Source organism: Lissotriton helveticus, chromosome 5_1 (genome assembly GCF_964261635.1).
Source record: "Lissotriton helveticus chromosome 5_1, aLisHel1.1, whole genome shotgun sequence".
NCBI lineage: Eukaryota > Metazoa > Chordata > Amphibia > Caudata > Salamandridae > Lissotriton > Lissotriton helveticus.
The window spans coordinates 592,613,046-592,638,079 of NC_136065.1; the positions used below are offsets into that span (position 1 = coordinate 592,613,046).

A 25,034-nucleotide genomic window follows, 5' to 3' on the forward strand; every position below is an offset into this window, starting at 1 on the left:
AATTTCAGGTTGTCCGTCCACTCCTTTTTTGTGAAAATATGAGCTTCTTCATATTGTTGCATGAACAAATTAGCATAGACTGGTGCTGCCGAGTTGCCCATAGCCATGCCCACAAGTTGAAGATACCAGGTGTCTTGATATTTAAAATAACTATGATAGAGAGTAAACAGCATAAGTTCCATAAGGAATGTTTGAAATCCACTGTCAATTGAAGAGTTTAACAAAGTTTTTTCAATCGCTTCAATGCCCAATGAGTGGGGTATTGATGTATATAAGGACCGTACATCTGCTGTACATAGGATTAAGGTCTCATCCGGATTGATTTCAATACTGTGCAATTTGGAGATGAAGTCAGTGGTGTCCCTTGTGTAGGTCCTCATTGTTTGTACAGCTGGCTGTAGATATTTATCTATTAATTGTCCCACAGGTTCGTGTATACTTCCACATGTAGAGACAATGGGTCTCATGGGAGGGTCCATCAGATCTTTGTGTATTTTTGGCACCATTTTCAGGGTGGGACTCTTTGGGTTTGTCTTAGTTAGGAATTTCTTAGTGCGTTCATTGATGATACCTAGGTCATATGTCTTTTCTAGAAGGGTCGTCAGTGTTTTGGTGAATTCCATGGATGGGTTATTCTCCAGTCTCATGTAGGTGTTAGTATCGCTGATGTGTTCTATAACTTTGAGGTTGTACATGCTTTGATCCATGATGACTAGGGCTCCCCCTTTATCCGCTTTTACACATTTAATGTGTTCGTTTGATGAAATCCTTTTTAAGGTGTCTAAATCTTTTTGTGTGATATTTTTATGGTGTTTCTTTCCATGGCCAATTTTTTTAAGATCTTGCTTTACTCTGTTTTCAAAAAGATCCAGTGTTTTGTGGCTTACGGGCGATTGGAATGTACTATGGGGACGTAGTCCTAATAGTTGATCTGGTTCATCTGTTGGTTGCTTGGGCACCACGTTATCAAAGAAATGACGTAATCGTAACTTCCGCATGAGTTTGAAAAACGCTACTTCCAGTTCTAGATTATCAGTTTGGGTGGTGGGTACAAATGAGGTACCTTTTTGTAGAAGGTTTTCCTCCTGTTGGGTTAATTTATATTTGCTAATGTTAATGACTAGTTGTTCTGGTTTTATTTCTTCGTGGATTTCTTGTCCTTGATCACACCTGATGTACTCCTCGTGGTGGGGGGTTCTTTCTCCCTCTCTTTGTCTTTTTCTTTCTCTTTTTCCTTTGCTTTGTCCTCTCCTGGGTCGCCTCTTAGCGACTGACCTTGTTCTAAAAAAGAATTCGGTTCTTCTGGTCGGCTCGTGGTTGGTTGTTCTGCTTGGTCCTTATCCGGTTGTGTTCTTGTCGGTTGGGCTCGTCTGGGTCGCTGTGAGTTCTCACTACCTGAAGAGGATGTATCTGTTTGTGAATTGTACGGTCTATTGCGTCTTTTTTGGGCATATATATCCGCCCACGTGTATACTTCTCCTAGGCGGTAATCCAGGGTGTCTCTTTTGTATTTCCGAATTTTTCGTTCGTTTATTTCCGCAGAGTGTTTATCCATCTGTGTTTTTATGTCCTCCAAGATGGTATTCAATTCTTCTTCAGATAGCATTTTTGATAGTTCTGTTGATGTTTGTGTGATCTCTATCGTGAGTTCTTCCAGTATTCCAGAGAGTTCTTCAATAATTAAAAGAATAAGGTCCAAAGAACATTTATTTAAGATTTCATACCACTTGTCCTGGAATTTTTTGGAATTCTTACACAGGGAAGGCTTGAGGGCAATTCGTAGACCCCTGGGTATGCGTTGGTTGCGGTGGTATTTAACCAATGTAGTAGCGTGTAGTTGTTGGTTTATGCGTCTCTTGCTGAGATAAATCAGTTGTCTAATATGTTGTTCCTTGGAGCGAGTGTTGGTTTCCTGCGCATTCTCTTCCCTGATCAGTGCGTAAATCCGATCGGCTTCGTCCGGTTTGAATGCAAATGTTGAGGCTCTGGCCTCAGTACTTTTAGCGATGTCCTCATATGTGTTCATCTTGACTTTTATCAGCGTGCTGTCGGTCCTGGACACGAGTTATATAACAAAGGAAAATTGACACGACGCACAGCAAATGTAGTACAGCTGTGTATTTATGGTTCTGGGTGCAAACACAGTATCGTCGCGTATCCCACGGCGTACACTGTAAACAAATGGGTAGTGGGATCAGTGGATCACTGTCCCATCCTGTGTTGCACACCTTAATTCCTCTTCCAGAAAAAGAGGTTCCAAACTTGTTTTCAACGTTTCAATTATGCTTTTATTCAGCAAAAGTTTCTTGATTTGCGTTTTTACACAAAATTGTTCATCATTTTTTAGACATTTGTGCGGTTTCTCTTTATATGTTTAAACATATCAACACTGTCCTTTTAAAGCCATCCAATGCATTTCGAGGCTTACCGCCTCTTCGTCAGGGAAAAGGATACTGAAATAAAATAAAATGTAGAATGCAATAAATGTTCAATAATTAATGTAAATCATGGCTGGTGTTGGGGGTTGTTCAGTGTGGGAGAGGAAGGGTTGTGTTTGGAGTCGTGCGTATTTATAGTGGCACCTTAGAAAAATTATCCCGCAACCTGTGTAACGTGGTTTACAAGTATCGACTTTGGGCTTACGTGTGGCTCTGTCGTTAGGACTCGCGTATTCTGAAAATTGCAAAATGCCTATTAGAATATTCTTAAAATTACTCAAGCGGGAAAGCTATCAGAAGCGGTAATGCTCCGTAGAGCTGTCGACTTCCCGTAGGGACTGACCTGTTAGTTCGTGCTTCGGTCTCTAAGCTGGTATCGCGCTTCCGCCATCTTGCGAACCGGGGTCTCAGTGCGAGTTAGGTGCTCGTGTCATGTGATGTTAGTAGCGGTCATGTGATCATAGAAACTGAAGACAGCTTCTGAGTGCGCTTGTTAGTCTGTTGTTCTGTGGCTGGTTAACGGGGTGAATACCGTTTCTAAGGTGTTATATAATATTAACCTGAAGGATGAGGGAAAATTAAAAAGTGGATAAAGTGGTACTGAGGGTTAACAATACATCACATTAAATTTAAAACAGTAGAACATAAATGTGAAGTTCATATTGAGGATGCACAGGGGTCCATTGTCACTCCATTCGTTGGTCCCTTTATATGTTATCATAAATAGCAAGAGAGTTCAATCCTTTCGTTGAGCCCAGATGGTTTCTGGGTAGATAGTCTTTGTATCCATGCATTTTCGCGTTGGAGAAGATATTTTGTGTTATCTCTACCTTCTGCTTTCTCAATAGTTTCCAGTACCATAAATCTCAGTTGAGAAATGTTATGGGAGTGTTCTTGAAAGTGCACGGCCACTGTAGATTTTATGTTCTTTAATCGTATGTTTGATTTGTGTTCGAACAGTCTTGTTTTGATTTTTCTTTCAGTTTTGCCAATGTAGACTTTGCCGCATGGGCATTTTAAAGCGTAAATCAGATTGCTAGAGTCGCATGTGGCGTTCACTTGAATTTTAATTGCATTCCCCCTCGTGGGATGATTGATCACATTTCCTTTCATGACACTGGGCATTACTTAATTTGGAACCAGATTTCAACCAGATATTTCAAGAACCTCCATTGTTTGCGTTCACGAGGGCACCTAACATCGGTGAACTAGTCCAATACAAACAGAAACCAGCCACCAAATTCATGGGTACTAAACCATGCTTGAACTGTGGGAACTGTAATAACGTCATGAAAGGAAATGTGATCAATCATCCCACGAGGGGGAATGCAATTAAAATTCAAGTGAACGCCACATGCGACTCTAGCAATCTGATTTACGCTTTAAAATGCCCATGCGGCAAAGTCTACATTGGCAAAACTGAAAGAAAAATCAAAACAAGACTGTTCGAACACAAATCAAACATACGATTAAAGAACATAAAATCTACAGTGGCCGTGCACTTTCAAGAACACTCCCATAACATTTCTCAACTGAGATTTATGGTACTGGAAACTATTGAGAAAGCAGAAGGTAGAGATAACACAAAATATCTTCTCCAACGCGAAAATGCATGGATACAAAGACTATCTACCCAGAAACCATCTGGGCTCAACGAAAGGATTGAACTCTCTTGCTATTTATGATAACATATAAAGGGACCAACGAATGGAGTGACAATGGACCCCTGTGCATCCTCAATATGAACTTCACATTTATGTTCTACTGTTTTAAATTTAATGTGATGTATTGTTAACCCTCAGTACCACTTTATCCACTTTTTAATTTTCCCTCATCCTTCAGGTTAATATTATATAACACCTTAGAAACGGTATTCACCCCGTTAACCAGCCACAGAACAACAGACTAACAAGCGCACTCAGAAGCTGTCTTCAGTTTCTATGATCACATGACCGCTACTAACATCACATGACACGAGCACCTAACTCGCACTGAGACCCCGGTTCGCAAGATGGCGGAAGCGCGATACCAGCTTAGAGACCGAAGCACGAACTAACAGGTCAGTCCCTACGGGAAGTCGACAGCTCTACGGAGCATTACCGCTTCTGATAGCTTTCCCGCTTGAGTAATTTTAAGAATATTCTAATAGGCATTTTGCAATTTTCAGAATACGCGAGTCCTAACGACAGAGCCACACGTAAGCCCAAAGTCGATACTTGTAAACCACGTTACACAGGTTGCGGGATAATTTTTCTAAGGTGCCACTATAAATACGCACGACTCCAAACACAACCCTTCCTCTCCCACACTGAACAACCCCCAACACCAGCCATGATTTACATTAATTATTGAACATTTATTGCATTCTACATTTTATTTTATTTCAGTATCCTTTTCCCTGACGAAGAGGCGGTAAGCCTCGAAATGCATTGGATGGCTTTAAAAGGACAGTGTTGATATGTTTAAACATATAAAGAGAAACCGCACAAATGTCTAAAAAATGATGAACAATTTTGTGTAAAAACGCAAATCAAGAAACTTTTGCTGAATAAAAGCATAATTGAAACGTTGAAAACAAGTTTGGAACCTCTTTTTCTGGAAGAGGAATTAAGGTGTGCAACACAGGATGGGACAGTGATCCACTGATCCCACTACCCATTTGTTTACAGTGTACGCCGTGGGATACGCGACGATACTGTGTTTGCACCCAGAACCATAAATACACAGCTGTACTACATTTGCTGTGCGTCGTGTCAATTTTCCTTTGTTATATAACTCGTGTCCAGGACCGACAGCACGCTGATAAAAGTCAAGATGAACACATATGAGGACATCGCTAAAAGTACTGAGGCCAGAGCCTCAACATTTGCATTCAAACCGGACGAAGCCGATCGGATTTACGCACTGATCAGGGAAGAGAATGCGCAGGAAACCAACACTCGCTCCAAGGAACAACATATTAGACAACTGATTTATCTCAGCAAGAGACGCATAAACCAACAACTACACGCTACTACATTGGTTAAATACCACCGCAACCAACGCATACCCAGGGGTCTACGAATTGCCCTCAAGCCTTCCCTGTGTAAGAATTCCAAAAAATTCCAGGACAAGTGGTATGAAATCTTAAATAAATGTTCTTTGGACCTTATTCTTTTAATTATTGAAGAACTCTCTGGAATACTGGAAGAACTCACGATAGAGATCACACAAACATCAACAGAACTATCAAAAATGCTATCTGAAGAAGAATTGAATACCATCTTGGAGGACATAAAAACACAGATGGATAAACACTCTGCGGAAATAAACGAACGAAAAATTCGGAAATACAAAAGAGACACCCTGGATTACCGCCTAGGAGAAGTATACACGTGGGCGGATATATATGCCCAAAAAAGACGCAATAGACCGTACAATTCACAAACAGATACATCCTCTTCAGGTAGTGAGAACTCACAGCGACCCAGACGAGCCCAACCGACAAGAACACAACCGGATAAGGACCAAGCAGAACAACCAACCACGAGCCGACCAGAAGAACCGAATTCTTTTTTAGAACAAGGTCAGTCGCTAAGAGGCGACCCAGGAGAGGACAAAGCAAAGGAAAAAGAGAAAGAAAAAGACAAAGAGAGGGAGAAAGAACCCCCCACCACGAGGAGTACATCAGGTGTGATCAAGGACAAGAAATCCACGAAGAAATAAAACCAGAACAACTAGTCATTAACATTAGCAAATATAAATTAACCCAACAGGAGGAAAACCTTCTACAAAAAGGTACCTCATTTGTACCCACCACCCAAACTGATAATCTAGAACTGGAAGTAGCGTTTTTCAAACTCATGCGGAAGTTACGATTACGTCATTTCTTTGATAACGTGGTGCCCAAGCAACCAACAGATGAACCAGATCAACTATTAGGACTACGTCCCCATAGTACATTCCAATCGCCCGTAAGCCACAAAACACTGGATCTTTTTGAAAACAGAGTAAAGCAAGATCTTAAAAAAATTGGCCATGGAAAGAAACACCATAAAAATATCACACAAAAAGATTTAGACACCTTAAAAAGGATTTCATCAAACGAACACATTAAATGTGTAAAAGCGGATAAAGGGGGAGCCCTAGTCATCATGGATCAAAGCATGTACAACCTCAAAGTTATAGAACACATCAGCGATACTAACACCTACATGAGACTGGAGAATAACCCATCCATGGAATTCACCAAAACACTGACGACCCTTCTAGAAAAGACATATGACCTAGGTATCATCAATGAACGCACTAAGAAATTCCTAACTAAGACAAACCCAAAGAGTCCCACCCTGAAAATGGTGCCAAAAATACACAAAGATCTGATGGACCCTCCCATGAGACCCATTGTCTCTACATGTGGAAGTATACACGAACCTGTGGGACAATTAATAGATAAATATCTACAGCCAGCTGTACAAACAATGAGGACCTACACAAGGGACACCACTGACTTCATCTCCAAATTGCACAGTATTGAAATCAATCCGGATGAGACCTTAATCCTATGTACAGCAGATGTACGGTCCTTATATACATCAATACCCCACTCATTGGGCATTGAAGCGATTGAAAAAACTTTGTTAAACTCTTCAATTGACAGTGGATTTCAAACATTCCTTATGGAACTTATGCTGTTTACTCTCTATCATAGTTATTTTAAATATCAAGACACCTGGTATCTTCAACTTGTGGGCATGGCTATGGGCAACTCGGCAGCACCAGTCTATGCTAATTTGTTCATGCAACAATATGAAGAAGCTCATATTTTCACAAAAAAGGAGTGGACGGACAACCTGAAATTATTCACGAGATATATCGATGATATATTCATCGTATGGAAGAGCAGTAAAGAGATACTATCTAATTTACTAACCGAATTTAATCTGATTGACGAACGAATCCAATTAACTTGGGAAATATCGGACACAAGCGTCAATTTCTTGGATGTAAAAGTCACAGTGAACTCTCAAGGATTTGAAACTGACTTATTCACGAAGCCTACAGACAGAAATAATATGCTTCATTTTTCAAGTTTTCATGAGCCAAACCTCAGGAAAAATCTCCCATTTTCCCAAATGGCGAGAGTCAAGCGTATAATATCAGACCCGCAAAACACCACATTGAGAATCACAGAAGTAGCGGAGAAATTTCACCAAAGAGGGTACCCTCCTCAAATCATCAAGGAATCCATAGAGAGGATTAACACAATTGAAAGATCTAAACTACTTAAACCCAGACAGGATAAAGAACAAAACCGTATAGTGGCAGTGTCTAAATACTCAACCGCCAGTGCGAAGTTCAAAAGCATCATACACCAACACTGGGCATTACTTAATTTGGAACCAGATTTCAACCAGATATTTCAAGAACCTCCATTGTTTGCGTTCACGAGGGCACCTAACATCGGTGAACTAGTCCAATACAAACAGAAACCAGCCACCAAATTCATGGGTACTAAACCATGCTTGAACTGTGGGAACTGTAATAACGTCATGAAAGGAAATGTGATCAATCATCCCACGAGGGGGAATGCAATTAAAATTCAAGTGAACGCCACATGCGACTCTAGCAATCTGATTTACGCTTTAAAATGCCCATGCGGCAAAGTCTACATTGGCAAAACTGAAAGAAAAATCAAAACAAGACTGTTCGAACACAAATCAAACATACGATTAAAGAACATAAAATCTACAGTGGCCGTGCACTTTCAAGAACACTCCCATAACATTTCTCAACTGAGATTTATGGTACTGGAAACTATTGAGAAAGCAGAAGGTAGAGATAACACAAAATATCTTCTCCAACGCGAAAATGCATGGATACAAAGACTATCTACCCAGAAACCATCTGGGCTCAACGAAAGGATTGAACTCTCTTGCTATTTATGATAACATATAAAGGGACCAACGAATGGAGTGACAATGGACCCCTGTGCATCCTCAATATGAACTTCACATTTATGTTCTACTGTTTTAAATTTAATGTGATGTATTGTTAACCCTCAGTACCACTTTATCCACTTTTTAATTTTCCCTCATCCTTCAGGTTAATATTATATAACACCTTAGAAACGGTATTCACCCCGTTAACCAGCCACAGAACAACAGACTAACAAGCGCACTCAGAAGCTGTCTTCAGTTTCTATGATCACATGACCGCTACTAACATCACATGACACGAGCACCTAACTCGCACTGAGACCCCGGTTCGCAAGATGGCGGAAGCGCGATACCAGCTTAGAGACCGAAGCACGAACTAACAGGTCAGTCCCTACGGGAAGTCGACAGCTCTACGGAGCATTACCGCTTCTGATAGCTTTCCCGCTTGAGTAATTTTAAGAATATTCTAATAGGCATTTTGCAATTTTCAGAATACGCGAGTCCTAACGACAGAGCCACACGTAAGCCCAAAGTCGATACTTGTAAACCACGTTACACAGGTTGCGGGATAATTTTTCTAAGGTGCCACTATAAATACGCACGACTCCAAACACAACCCTTCCTCTCCCACACTGAACAACCCCCAACACCAGCCATGATTTACATTAATTATTGAACATTTATTGCATTCTACATTTTATTTTATTTCAGTATCCTTTTCCCTGACGAAGAGGCGGTAAGCCTCGAAATGCATTGGATGGCTTTAAAAGGACAGTGTTGATATGTTTAAACATATAAAGAGAAACCGCACAAATGTCTAAAAAATGATGAACAATTTTGTGTAAAAACGCAAATCAAGAAACTTTTGCTGAATAAAAGCATAATTGAAACGTTGAAAACAAGTTTGGAACCTCTTTTTCTGGAAGAGGAATTAAGGTGTGCAACACAGGATGGGACAGTGATCCACTGATCCCACTACCCATTTGTTTACAGTTCTAACAGTCTCATCATTTCAAAACAGAAGCATTTTCAATATTATATACAACAAAGCCATAGTTGTTGATTATTTATCTAATGCAACTAACAACCATTGACAAAACCAAAAGTCCTGACTTCTTGTAGGTATAGTGTTACTTGCTGTATTATATATCTGGATGAAATGACAAAAACAGCTAAATACCAGACGGGCGGCACACTATGCTAAGCACAGCTTTTAAACTAAGGTGTTTTAAGCCACGCCCTTAATTACATAGGCCACTCCCCTTCGAGAGACCCCCTTCCCTCCATTTTTTCGTCCCACTCAAAGCTCTGGGCCCAGTCATTTAGAAATTTCTGCTATGACCTTTTTTCCTGTGGTTCAAAATGTGTGTCGCCAGAGTTTGAGCAGGCCTTCCGTTTAAACCAATCCAGTCAGCATTTCTGTAGCGCTAAGGACAAGCATCAGGGCTGCTTGGCGCTGTCTCCAAGGAGGATTTGCTTAATTAACGTGGCAATCAAGGCACCGTTCCTGCAAACACCGTGAAACGGCTGTATGACTTTACCGAACATGGCAGGTGTCTCGGTGATACAAGCGAGGCGCGGGACGAGGCCGCGTGCACATTTCAATCAGCTTTTGATTGTAATTAAAATCGCAGCCATCCATCACGAGCGTGCCTTGTCACCTGCGGGAAAACTGCAACGGAGGCGCCTCGGCTCGTGGGGGTGTGGGAGAAAGCGCCCGGGGCTCATAAGCAAGTGTTTTAAAATAATTACAGCGGAGAGGCGTCGATTCGCAGCGGTGACCAGGGCCTTTAGGAAATTAAATATGGTTAGCTAGCTAAAAGTATTACCCTCGCGCTTAATCACGTCATGATTAAACTATGTCCTCGCCTGGACGGCCATGGGGGGCTGGGAGAATTAGTGGGCGGGGGAGACATCTTTATTTGGTATGATGATTTCATAAGATGCACAATATCGAATCGACCATTCTAGGCCAGTGTAGACCAAAAAGTACACACCAAGGCGAGAGAAATTATGCGATTCCGCAGCCACAACATTTTCCACACAAATATGGATTTAACGCATTTGCCCCATAATCAACATTCTGCTGCATAGTTCGCTGATTTCAACAAAACTTTTGTTTCTAGCTTAAATGGATCAAAGGTTACTCAAACAAACATTGGCAAAGCTAATAGGTCTAGCCTATGTGTCATCTATTGGTTTTTCTATTGGCTTTGTCAATGTTTTTTTTAGCCATGTTGCACAACAGCATGGCTGAAAGTAAACAAAAAAGTGCTATGATGCCGAGGTGCAAGGGTGCATGCATGGGTTCTAGGCAGCAGTTTTTGCTCCTACACAGGCAAAAAGCATAAATGCACTATATCTTAATAGAAAAGGCTCATTCCTGCCCTCTCCCTACCATGCAGCGTAGTGCAGCAAGTTCTCTTGCAGGGATCCTCGTGAGTTTCGATTTGTTTTGTTACTGCCACAAAGAATATGGGGGGTTAGAGTTTTAGTTATTTTCAGAGATGTCTGCGTCTCAGTACTGGAATAGCAGAGCCCTGTACATCAGAAATGAGATGCATCAGAAATGCTGTATGGATTGTAGGTCTTTAATGGTGGAACAGCAGAAAGTGTCATACATTAGAAATAAGATGCATCAGATGATCTCTCTGTGGATTATAGTGCTTGATTAGCACAGATTGCTACACATCAGAAATGAGGTGCATCGACAGAGCTGTGTGTGGCACTTTGTGGCTCCAGTGCACCTCATACCGATGTGCACCACTCTGCTATTTCAATAGTGCACATTGTGGTGCATGTTGGAATGAGGTGCATTGGAAGAGCTGTTTGAGGATCTTGGTGGTGAAATAGCTGAGAGTACTGAACATCAGAAATGAGGTATTGAAATGCTAAGACTCTAGGTGATACAAAAGGGGGTGGTGATGGACAGAGCATCTGAACCAATCAAACACTCACACCCAGTCAACAGATCAGGGTTTAATCCATCACCGTTCTTTAGCCCACTCTGCCACCCTAGTTCAGACATGATCATATGCAAATCAGTCTGACCCTGTGCCTCATGGGAACAGTCCAGCCCGAACTGCCAAGCCATGCCTTCCCTGGACCGGAAACAAACTTCTGAGGACCGGTTTCTGGCATTTCAGCCGTCTTCAGCCCGGCTTGCTTGAATCCCGTGGCAAAGTGAGCAAGGGACTCCGTCCATCACCACCCACTTTTGTACCAAGACTCTATGTGAGTCTTACTGTTTCAATAGCAGAGAGTGATGCATATCAGAGATGATGTGCATAGGTAGATCTGTGCATGAGTCTCAATGCCAGAATAGCAGCCTGTAAGGCACAATAGGAATGAGGTCCAGTGGTAAAGTCTTTTGGTGGAATTCAGTGCTATAATGGCAGGGAATACTGTTCTTTAGTGATGAGGTTTATTGGCGGAGCTGGGGGGGGGCTCAGTGTTGGAACAGCATTCCTTTGTAGATATGCAATATCACAGTTTATCAATTTTTAAGAATTGCCCCTTCCCTTCCCCCTCTCTCTCCCCCTGTCCCTGTTCCCCCTTACTTCCACATAAATCTTAAACAGCTTTCTTTTTTCGTCTCATGCTAGCCATTTTTTTCGTTATTTATATATTTCAATATACCATTCTCTGTATTGCTGGCCTTTTATATTCTCTGTTAATATTCAAATAAAGCTTTTTAAACACAAAAAAAAGAAATATGGTGCATCAGCTGAACTGTGTGAGTCTCACTGCTGGAATACATGATGTGCAGCACATCACAACTGAGGAGCATTGGAGGAGCTGTGTGAAAGTTTACGCACTAGAACATAAAATGAACGCACATCACACATGAGGTGTATTGGGAGAGCTGTTTGAGAGTCTCAGTACTGGCACAAAAGATGAGCGGCACCTCGCACAGGATTCATCGGCAGAGCTCAGTGAGAGTCTCAGTAATAGAACAGAAATCGAGCAGCACAAGGTTCATTGGCGGCGCTGTGTACGTCTCAGCACTGGAACATACGTTGAGCTGCACATCACCCTTGAGGTGCATTGGAGGAGCTGTGTGAAATTCTCTGCACAGGAACAGAAGATGCCCTGCAAATCACACATGAGGTGCATCAGCAGAGCTGTATGAGTGTCTCAGCGCTGTAACAGAAGATGGGTGGCACATCACACATGAGGTGCATCGGCAGAGCTGTATGAGTGTCTCAGCGCTGTAACAGAAGATGGGTGGCACATCACACATGAGGTGCATCAGCAGAGTTGTATGAGTGTCTCAGCGCTGTAACAGAAGATGAGCGGCACATCACACATGAGGTGCATCGGCAGAGCTGTATGAGTGTCTCAGCGCTGTATCAGAAGATGAGTGGCACATCACACATGAGGTGCATCAGCAGAGCTGTATGAGTGTCTCAGCGCTGTAACAGAAGATGAGCGGCACATCACACACGAGGTGCATCAGCAGAGCTGTATGAGTGTCTCAGTGCTGTAACAGAAGATGAGCGGCACATCACACATGAGGTGCATCAGCAGAGCTGTATGAGTGTCTCAGCGCTGTAACAGAAGATGAGTGGCACATCACACACGAGGTGCATCGGCAGAGCTGTATGAGTGTCTCAGCGCTGTAACAGAAGATGGGTGGCACATCAGACATGAGGTGCATCAGCAGAGCTGTATGAGTGTCTCAGCGCTGTAACAGTAGATGAGCGGCACATTACACATGAGGTGCATCGGCAGAGCTGTATGAGTGTCTCAGCGCTGTAACAGAAGATGAGTGGCACATCACACATGAGTTGCATCGGCAGAGCTGTATGAGTGTCTCAGCGCTGTAACAGAAGATGGGTGGCACATCACACATGAGGTGCATCAGCAGAGTTGTATGAGTGTCTCAGCGCTGTAACAGAAGATGAGCGGCACATCACACATGAGGTGCATCGGCAGAGCTGTATGAGTGTCTCAGCGCTGTAACAGAAGATGAGTGGCACATCACACATGAGGTGCATCAGCAGAGCTGTATGAGTGTCTCAGTGCTGTAACAGAAGATGAGCGGCACATCACACATGAGGTGCATCAGCAGAGCTGTATGAGTGTCTCAGCGCTGTAACAGAAGATGAGTGGCACATCACACACGAGGTGCATCGGCAGAGCTGTATGAGTGTCTCAGCGCTGTAACAGAAGATGGGTGGCACATCACACATGAGGTGCATCAGCAGAGCTGTATGAGTGTCTCAGCGCTGTAACAGAAGATGAGCGGCACATCACACACGAGGTGCATCGGCAGAGCTGTATGAGTGTCTCAGCTCTGTAACAGAAGATGGGTGGCACATCACACATGAGGTGCATCGGCAGAGCTGTATGAGTGTCTTAGCGCTGTGTAACAGAAGATGAGCGGCACATCACACATGAGGTGCATCGGCAGAGCTGTATGAGTGTCTGAGCGCTGTAACAGAAGATGAGCGGCACATCACACATGAGGTGCATTGGCAAAGCTGTATGAGTGTCTCAGCGCTGTAACAGAAGATGAGCGGCACATCACACACGAGGTGCATTGGCATAGCTGTATGAGTGTCTCAGCGCTGTAACAGAAGATGAGCGGCACATCACACATGAGGTGCATTGGCAGAGCTGTATGAGTGTCTCAGCGCTGTAACAGAAGATGAGCGGCACATCACACACGAGGTGCATTGGCAGACCTGTATGAGTGTCTCAGCGCTGTAACAGAAGATGGGTGGCACATCACACATGAGGTGCATCAGCAGAGCTGTATGAGTGTCTCAGCGCTGTAACAGAAGATGGGTGGCACATCACACATGAGGTGCATCAGCAGAGCTGTAAGAGTGTCACAGCACTGTAACAGAAGATGGGTGGCACATCACACACGAGGTGCATTGGCAGAGCTGTGTGAGTGTCTCAGCGCTGTAACAGAAGATGGGTGGCACATCACACATGAGGTGCATCAGCAGAGCTGTATGAGTGTCTCAGCGCTGTAACAGAAGATGAGCGGCACATCACACACGAGGTGCATCGGCAGAGCTGTATGAGTGTCTCAGGGTGTAACAGAAGAGGAGTGGCACATCACACACAAGGTGCATCGGCAGAGCTGTATGAGTGTCTCAGCGCTGTAACAGAAGATGAGCGGCACATCACACACGAGGTGCATCGGCAGAGCTGTATGAGTGTCTCAGGGTGTAACAGAAGAGGAGTGGCACATCACACATGAGGTACATCGGCAGAGCTGTATGAGTGTCTCAGCGCTGTAACAGAAGATGAGCGGCACATCACACATGAGGTGCATCAGCAGAGCTGTATGAGTGTCTCAGCGCTGTAACAGAAGATGAGCGGCACATCACACATGAGGTGAATCGGCAGAGATGTATGAGTGTCTCAGCGCTGTAACAGAAGATGAGCGGCACATCACACATGAGGTGCATTGGCAGAGCTGTATGAGTGTCTCAGTGCTGTAACAGAAGATGAGCGGCACATCACACATGAGGTGCATCAGCAGAGCTGTATGAGTGTCTCAGCGCTGTAACAGAAGATGAGTGGCACATCACACATGAGGTGCATTGGCAGAGCTGTATGAGTGTCTCAGCGCTGTGTAACAGTAGATGAGCGGCACATCACACACGAGGTGCATCGGCAGAGCTGTATGAGTGTCTCAGGGTGTAACAGAAGATGGGTGGCACATCACACATGAGGTGCATTGGCAGACCTGTATGAGTGTCTCAGCGCTGTAACAGAAGATGAGCGGCACATCACACACGAGGTGCATCGGCAGAGCTGTAAGAGTGTCACAGCGCTGTAACAGAAGATGAATGGCACATCACACATGAGGTGCATCGGCAGAGCTGTGTGAGTGTCTCAGCGCTGTAACTGAAGATGGGTGGCACATCACACACGAGGTGCATTGGCAGAGCTGTGTGAGTGTCTCAGTGCTGTAACAGAAGATGGGTGGCACATCACACATGAGGTGCATCAGCAGAGCTGTAAGAGTGTCACAGCGCTGTAACAGAAGATGAGTGGCACATCACACATGAGGTGCATCGGCAGAGCTGTGTGAGTGTCTCAGCGCTGTAACAGAAGATGGGTGGCACATCACACAAGAGGTGCATTGGCAGAGCTATGTGAGTGTCTCAGCGCTGTAACAGAAGATGGGTGGCACATCACACATGAGGTGCATTGGCAGAGCTGTATGAGTGTCTCAGCGCTGTAACAGAAGATGAGCGGCACATCACACATGAGGTGCATCGGCAGAGGTGTATGAGTGTCTCAGCGCTGTGTAACAGAAGATGAGCGGCACATCCCACATGAGGTGCATCGGCAGAGCTGTATGAGTGTCTCAGCGCTGTAACAGAAGATGAGCGGCACATCACACATGAGGTGCATCAGCAGAGCTGTATGAGTGTCTTAGCGCTGTAACAGAATATGAGCGGCACATCACACATGAGGTGCATCAGCAGAGCTGTATGAGTGTCTCAGCGCTGTAACAGAAGATGAGCGGCACATCACACATGAGGTGCATTGGCAAAGCTGTATGAGTGTCTCAGCGCTGTAACAGAAGATGAGCGGCACATCACACATGAGGTGCATCGGCAGAGCTGTATGAGTGTCTCAGCACTGTAACAGAAGATGAGCGGCACATCACACATGAGGTGCATCGGCAGAGCTGTATGAGTGTCTCAGCGCTGTAACAGAAGATGAGCGGAACATCACACATGAGGTGCATCGGCAGAGCTGTATGAGTGTCTCAGCGCAGTGTAACAGAAGATGAGCGGCACATCACACATGAGGTGCATCGGCAGAGTTGTACGAGTGTCTCAGCGCTGTGTAACAGAAGATGAGCGGCACATCACACATGAGGTGCATTGGTAGAGCTGTATGAGTGTCTCAGCGCTGTAACAGAAGATGAGCGGCACATCACACATGAGGTGCATCGGCAGAGCTGTATGAGTGTCTCAGCGCTGTAACAGAAGATGAGCGGCACATCACATATGAGGTGCATCGGCAGAGCTGTATGAGTGTCTCAGCGCTGTAATAGAAGATGAGCGGCACATCACACATGAGGTGCATCGGCAGAGCTGTATGAGTGTCTCAGCGCTGTGTAACAGAAGATGAGCGGCACATCACACATGAGGTGCAACTGCAGAGCTGTATGAGTGTCTCAGTGCTGTAACAGAAGATGAGCGGCACATCACACATGAGGTGCATCAGCAGAGCTGTATGAGTGTCTCAGCGCTGTAACAGAAGATGAGTGGCACATCACACATGAGGTGCATTGGCAGAGCTGTATGAGTGTCTCAGCGCTGTGTAACAGTAGATGAGCGGCACATCACACACGAGGTGCATCGGCAGAGCTGTATGAGTGTCTCAGGGTGTAACAGAAGATGGGTGGCACATCACACATGAGGTGCATTGGCAGACCTGTATGAGTGTCTCAGCGCTGTAACAGAAGATGAGCGGCACATCACACACGAGGTGCATCGGCAGAGCTGTAAGAGTGTCACAGCGCTGTAACAGAAGATGAATGGCACATCACACATGAGGTGCATCGGCAGAGCTGTGTGAGTGTCTCAGCGCTGTAACTGAAGATGGGTGGCACATCACACACGAGGTGCATTGGCAGAGCTGTGTGAGTGTCTCAGTGCTGTAACAGAAGATGGGTGGCACATCACACATGAGGTGCATCAGCAGAGCTGTAAGAGTGTCACAGCGCTGTAACAGAAGATGAGTGGCACATCACACATGAGGTGCATCGGCAGAGCTGTGTGAGTGTCTCAGCGCTGTAACAGAAGATGGGTGGCACATCACACAAGAGGTGCATTGGCAGAGCTATGTGAGTGTCTCAGCGCTGTAACAGAAGATGGGTGGCACATCACACATGAGGTGCATTGGCAGAGCTGTATGAGTGTCTCAGCGCTGTAACAGAAGATGAGCGGCACATCACACATGAGGTGCATCGGCAGAGGTGTATGAGTGTCTCAGCGCTGTGTAACAGAAGATGAGCGGCACATCCCACATGAGGTGCATCGGCAGAGCTGTATGAGTGTCTCAGCGCTGTAACAGAAGTTGAGCGGCACATCACACATGAGGTGCATCAGCAGAGCTGTATGAGTGTCTTAGCGCTGTAACAGAATATGAGCGGCACATCACACATGAGGTGCATCAGCAGAGCTGTATGAGTGTCTCAGCGCTGTAACAGAAGATGAGCGGCACATCACACATGAGGTGCATTGGCAAAGCTGTATGAGTGTCTCAGCGCTGTAACAGAAGATGAGCGGCACATCACACATGAGGTGCATCGGCAGAGCTGTATGAGTGTCTCAGCACTGTAACAGAAGATGAGCGGCACATCACACATGAGGTGCATCGGCAGAGCTGTATGAGTGTCTCAGCGCTGTAACAGAAGATGAGCGGAACATCACACATGAGGTGCATCGGCAGAGCTGTATGAGTGTCTCAGCGCAGTGTAACAGAAGATGAGCGGCACATCACACATGAGGTGCATCGGCAGAGCTGTACGAGTGTCTCAGCGCTGTGTAACAGAAGATGAGCGGCACATCACACATGAGGTGCATTGGTAGAGCTGTATGAGTGTCTCAGCGCTGTAACAGAAGATGAGCGGCACATCACACATGAGGTGCATCGGCAGAGCTGTATGAGTGTCTCAGCGCTGTAACAGAAGATGAGCGGCACATCACATATGAGGTGCATCGGCAGAGCTGTATGAGTGTCTCAGCGCTGTAATAGAAGATGAGCGGCACATCACACATGAGGTGCATCGGCAGAGCTGTATGAGTGTCTCAGCGCTGTGTAACAGAAGATGAGCGGCACATCACACATGAGGTGCAACTGCAGAGCTGTATGAGTGTCTCAGCGCTGTAACAGAAGATGAGCGGCACATCACACATGAGGTGCATCGGCAGAGCTGTATGAGTGTCTCAGCGCTGTGTAACAGAAGATGAGCGGCACATCACACATGAGGTGCATCGGCAGAGCTGTATGAGTGTCTCAGCGCTGTAACAGAAGATGAGTGGCACATCACACATGAGGTGCATCGGCAGAGCTGTATGAGTCTCTCAGCGCTGTAACAGAAGATGAGTGGCACATCACACATGAGGTGCATCGGCAGAGCTGTATGAGTGTCTCAGCGCTGTAACAGAAGATGAGCGGCACATCACACATGAGGTGCATCGGCAGAGCTGTATGAGTGTCTCAGCGCTGTAACAGAAGATGAGCGGTACATCACACATGAGGTGCATCGGCAGAGCTGTATGAGTGTCTCAGCGCTGTGTAACAGAAGATGAGCGGCACATCACACATGAGGTGCATCGGCACAGCTGTATGAGTGTCTCATCGCTGTGTAACAGAAGATGAGCGGCACATCACACATGAGGTGCATCGGCAGAGCTGTATGAGTGTCTCAGCGCTGTGTAACAGAAGATGAGCGGCACATTACACATGAGGTGCATCGGCAGAGCTGTATGAGTGTCTCAGCGCTGTGTAACAGAAGATGAGCGGCACATCACACATGAGGTGCATCGGCAGAGCTGTATGAGTGTCTCAGCGCTGTGTAACAGAAGATGAGCGGCACATCACACATGAGGTGCATCGGCAGAGCTGTATGAGTGTCTCAGCGCTGTGTAACAGAAGATGAGCGGCACATCACACATGAGGTGCATCGGCAGAGCTGTATGAGTGTCTCAGCGCTGTGTAACAGAAGATGAGCGGCACATCACACATGAGGTCTAAAAAGGTATCAGCTGGACAAGGGCGGAGGGCGTGTTAACAGTGTAGTATGTAGGTTGTAGAACAGCATTTGTGTGTCTGCCGAATGAGTCCTCTGGTTCTCAAACAATCTCACCCTAACATCATTTGTTTAAGTCCAATAACTGTCTTTAGGTGCCTATTTAATAAAAAAGAGGTTTTTGCCCCATACAGCTTATGGTAGACGTAGTGAATAAGGATACGCCTGTTCCCACTCCTCTACAGAGGACGGATGGCAAATAAAAAATAAAAAAACATTGACAAAAACAAGAGATCATATATAGGCGAAAGCTATTAGCTTTTCCAGTGTCTTGTTTTCCTGTGTGTCGAATCTAAAGAAGTGAAAACAAAATCCTCCCAAAGCCATCTGAAGCGAGCAAGACTGGTAAAATGAAACCAGAAGTTGCTGACCAATAACATCCGGTCAATTGCCAGCCGGCTAGCCCCATTTCATCTTCCCCGCTTACCGCAGTTAATCTTCGGCAATAATGCTTTCATCAACATGGCAGAAGAATTTTTGGTGACATTTTTTAATGCTGACTGTTCCCCTATGGAATGACGTCATGGTGGACTGGTTGTTTTTTTCTTTTTTCAAAGACAACTCCCTATAAAACAATTATAACTCTGATGTGCTGAGAGTTTTCTCCCAGGGTGTGGGGGAACACTAATAGTTTTTTCCTGCAAAGCGATAGAGGATCAACACTGTGCGGTCCCATGCAGAGAATAACTGAATCTAAAGCCAGCCCTGCTCTTGATAGGATGGGCCTTCCGATCCCATAGACCAGCTCGTTCTGTGGCAGCTGGCGCACGATAGGCTCCTCAACTAAGACTCTGCTGTTGAAATCAAAGTGGTACCCAGGAAGGTACGAGATAGAGCATTAAAATATCCTTTGACATATGCTCCTTTACCTCCCACCTCTAAATGAGCCACCTGGGGCCTCATATAGATATTCTTGGGCTGGCCACCAAGTTCTTGGGGTGGCAGAACCTCTGCTTTCCACCTTCATCTGCAGCCAGACTGCCCAACTTAGGGTCTTATTTATGAGCCCTTGCATCACATTTACGCCACTGTTGCATCACTTTTTTTGATGCGGCGGCTTAAACAAACAATGCACCACATTGCTCCATATTATGAAGTGACACATCTAGGCAGATGCGTCACTTTGTAAACCCCTGCACTAAATTATACCTGCATCAGGTATAATGTATGCAGGGTGGGTGTTCCCCCGCATCAAAGCCTCGTAGAAGTGGCGCATTGAAATCTATAAGATTTTTGGTGTGCCACTTCTAGGACGCCATCGAGTCAAAACCTTATGCATGCCTCTTGGGAGGTGTAAGGGTGACACAGGCCCTTTTACATGGAGCTTGCCCCACGTGAAAGGACACATTGCTGGAGTTGCATCTGTTTTCAGACACACTAGCAATGCGCCACTTTTGCGCATACAGATATTTCAGTAATACTGATGTATCTGTAACATGATGAACTGTACTGTAAATAAGGCGCATCCTTGGTGTCGCAAGGAGGGCGCACTGAGGAGTGTTGCATCTCTATTTTGTCGCAGCAGTGCAACACTTCTCATAAATTAGTCCCCTAGAGTTCACCACTGAGTGGACGTGGAACTGAAGTCAAAAGTTTTTAATGCCAACCTGTCCACCACCAGTGAAACCAAAAGAGGCTTGGGTCTGGTTATAGCCTGGCCTAGACCACTCTAACTAAATAAACAACAAAAATGGCCAGGTTAATGAAAACAATCAATTACCACCACCCCTAGCCAAAAATCCTAAGTGGGTAACATTTTCATTTTGATCATTTTTTACTTATTTACAAATGTTTTTACAATTCGATATGTGCGAAAACAAAGACACTGTTATCAAAAAGGCATTATACACCATTACTACAATTACATATTACAAATAAATGCAAAAATTAAAAACATTCATGTAGACACCATATAAATATAGGGGGTGGGGTGAATGCCTCAAGATATAACATACATGGGGCACCAGTCCTACTATTGATATACAAAAATAAGCGGCCAAAGAGTAATTTCGAAAGGGCCTGCTGGTCACAACACTGGAAACTATTTTTAGGGGATCTGAAAACAGGGGCAAATTAATTAAGGCTGTATTCCTGCAACACCCATTTATAATTCTAGTTCCAGCGTGGAGTCAACGCGTTTCGAACCCTTAGATGTTCTGGGGTTCTCCTCAGGACATGGACTGGAGGTAGCCTACAACAGTAAAGATTGGTGTAAGTTGGGATTTGTAAAGATTTTTTGCTCAAATGTAGTCAGACTCGACCTGCAATGTCTGGAAATACAAGCAATGCGCCACTTTTGCGCGTACAGATATTTCAGTAATACTGATGTATCTGTAACATGATGAGCTGTACTGTAAATAAGGCGCATCCTTGGTGTCGCAAGGAGGGCGCACTGAGGAGTGTTGCATCGCTATTTTGTCGCAGCAGTGCAACACTTCTCATAATCTAGGCCCCTAGAGTTCACCACTGAGTGGACGTGGAACTGAAGTCAAAAGTTTTCAATGCCAACCTGTCCACCATGTCGGTGGTGGCATGGTTGGTCAGCTTTTGTTTTTTTCAGAAACAAACCCAAAAAGCAGGAGGTTGTTTTTAAGAACAAATACTCCTGCCTAGATAACATTTTGCATCGTGGTTGCAGCTCTTTTTTGGTGCTGCCACAAGGAAAAATGTTAGTTGGTATTTACTAAGGAACGTAAGGGCCGATTTGTGTCACCTTGTGTGGCTTTGTACAGAAAATGTAACACAACGCAGCACGTGGAGCTGCGTTGTGTTACACTTCCTCTGGGAGACATTCCATGAGAGGAGCATGGGTGCTCCCAAGGATTCACCCATGGATTTTGACGTATTCTAAGATGTACGAAAGCTCGTAAAGCTGGGAATGTGTCTAAATGTTGCACCTTCTTGGGTGAGGCGCAACGAGGAAAATACCTTGATTTCTCCTCGTTACGTCCTCTTTCTATGCATAATGCATTCTGCCTCACACATAGAATAGGAAATTGCCTTAAAAGATTGGTTTTGTTCAGGAAGGTACCCATTCCTGCAAAAAAACAATCATTTCCATAATACAGGCCCCCTTGCAGCATGCACAAGGCCTGCGTTGGTGCTAGGCAGAAACCAGTGCTCCAGCGCTAGGAGTGTGCTGATATCTTAGTGGATATGGTGCTTTTTAGCTCTTGGAATTCACGAAGCGCAGCGACTTTGCTTGCTGCCCTGCATTGTGTGAAACTTTGATAAATATGCCCCTCAGTGGCTCAGCCCTGCTGGGACAGCAAGTTGCTGAAATTATTCTCCTTTTCTGCCTCCATCCAACAAGTCTTGAATGGCAGTCCCGAGCGGTAACAATTAGCATCTGAAGCCCATCCAGGGTAGCCCTTCTGATGCCGTGCCGGCAATCTTCTAGCAGCCGATCAGGAGTATGGGGTGGGGTTGGGGACTGGGGGCGGGGGAAATAAATGGAAAAAAACAGCTGGGCCGGCCAGCCGCCGCCTCTCCTCCGTCCTCTTCTTCCTGTCTCCGCCAGCAGCAGAAAGCAGCAGGAAGCACCAGGGCTGCCAGACTCCCCATAGCCAATCACATCACTGCAATGCAGCGGTGTGATTGGTCTGAGTGCCGAACCACAGTACTCAGACGGGGACTGGGAGGCGTTGCACCAGGCTGAGTAAAGCAAGCCTGGTGTGGAAGATGCAAAGTGTGCACGACGTTTTGGCCGGCGGCCAAGTAGTCATGCGCATTTAAGGAGTGGAAAACCCTCCTCTCCCTGCTCTGGCCAACCCCGCCCTGCCCCGAGAGCCACTGACTTCAATAGGAAAAATAAAATGATAATAACAATACGTTATCATTTTATTTTTCCTTTTGAACAGTGGGGCGACGCTCCTCTGCCTTAGTGGAGGAGCCGCCACTGGGCCTGCATGAGATGTGTATCCTACGGTGGAGCTGGCTGAAGCTCCTCAGTCAGAATCGTAGCAGTTCCGCCACTTGCAAAAGAGCCAGGGGGACCACGAGGAGGGCAGATCGGCATCTGCTGCATTTTGGAAGATGCCTTGACACCACCACCGCCCTCTACCTGAGCTCTTTAGTCTCTTTCTCAGGCAGCTCTGGGCCTATTTTGAAGTGGTCTGTGGTTCAGAGAACTCACTGGATCAACCAACAACCTACTGCCATGAACTGTCGGTGGGATTGGGGCAGAGCCAGTTACATAAAAGAATGGTGTGAAATTCTTTAAATTAGATGAAACTGCACTGAACAACGGGGCTACCCCTAGATGGCTCAGCGTGGAACGTGGTGATGTATGGCTGCTTGGCTCATCACTCCGGGCGCCCAGGACCCGACCCTGTCTCTAACACGATCAATGAGTGGTTCAATGACAGAAAGGCTCTAAGATCTATACCTATATCTCAGCCCATCACTTAGAGCGAGGGCTCTCTGCTAGAGGTGACAGGGCTCTGGCTCATGATATAAAGCGTGTTGTGTAATAAGTCACACTGAGGAGATGGGTGTCTCATGCTGGCTTCCTAATGGAAAGTGTTCTACAAAGATGCTCTGGACAAACATGCACGCACACAGGGCCACAAACAGAAGACAAACCCGCTGACACAGTCAACATGGGGAAAATGACAGTGCAGCAGACAGACACCAACCACAAGACAAGTGTTCACCCACAAATAGAATAAAAGGCAAGAGACAAACACACAAATAGCACCATACACAGGCAGAAAAAGTAAAAGAAGACCCTCTCAGAACAGACACAAGTCCAGACATACAGCAACAAACAACCCAAACAGTCCAATACACGCCAACTCGTACAAGGCCATAGATCGACAGACAGAAAATGGGAAAAACGCTTCGATGTTCTAAAATTAGCTTAAGTTGGACTGAAACAAAACACAATTTATGGAAAAGCCAGAGATGGAGGTACCTGTTTCGTAACATGTTCGTAGCACACAATCACATTAGAAAATTACGTTTTCCTGACCTGTTCCTCCTTCCCAGGGCACAAGTCCTAAAAAAATAAGTGGGGGGACGCTGACGTCATGACAGGAAGTGATGTCACCAAAGGTGGCTTGCACCATCAGACTCATTGCCTCCCCTCGCTCACCCCTTAGATGCGATTGCATCAGAGAAGCCAGCGCGTGAGCAGCGTTCTGAATGAGCTCCGATCTCGCCCCAGAGAGGCCAAAGAGTGAATGTGTGGCTCCATTTGCTCCAGTTATCAAGCTCCGGGTAAAAACAGTGGGGGGACGCCATCCATCCGCGTGGTACCCCAACTCAAGCCCTGCTCCTTCCTGTCCCCAGATCAAAAAAAGTGTCTCCTATGGTGACAAGGGGGCAGATGTATCAAACGATTTTTTTGTCGCAAACGCTGCGATTCGCTAAAAAGCAGCGTTTGCGACAGAAAAATAGGAAAATGCTATGTATCATGTAAAACGCATCGCAATATTAAGGAATCGCAAATTTTGCGATTCCTTAATATTGCGTAAGCATAAATGCTATGTAAGAAGCAATCAAGTTTTGCAAATTTACACTAAGAAATCGCAAATTACCACCAACTTGTAGTTGGGGTAATTTGCAATTTCTTTTACAAATGCACTTTTGGGCATTTGTAAAGTGCCATGTGGCACTCATATATGCCCTTAGGGCATGTATGTGCGCCATATGCGCACACATGTAAATTACAGGGGTGCAGCAGGGTGTCCTTAAAACACCCTTGCACCCTTGAAATTATTCTCAATTTGCGATTAGCAAATTGTGAATCACAAATTGAGAATAACTGCACATTCATTCCTATGGGCCTCCTGGCCCATAGAAATGAATGGGAAATGATTCCTTAATTGCGATTCACAATTTGCTAATCGCAATTAAGGAATTTAAAAAAATCAC

The 25,034-nt window shown here is 45.2% G+C and overlaps 1 protein-coding gene across 1 annotated transcript in view; it reads right to left on the bottom strand.

The window, feature by feature from the left end:
- Window positions 1-25,034, bottom strand: part of LOC144754754 (heparan-alpha-glucosaminide N-acetyltransferase-like) — a 1,466,120-nt gene that overhangs the window by 1,193,581 nt on the left and 247,505 nt on the right. The window lies entirely within an intron of this gene.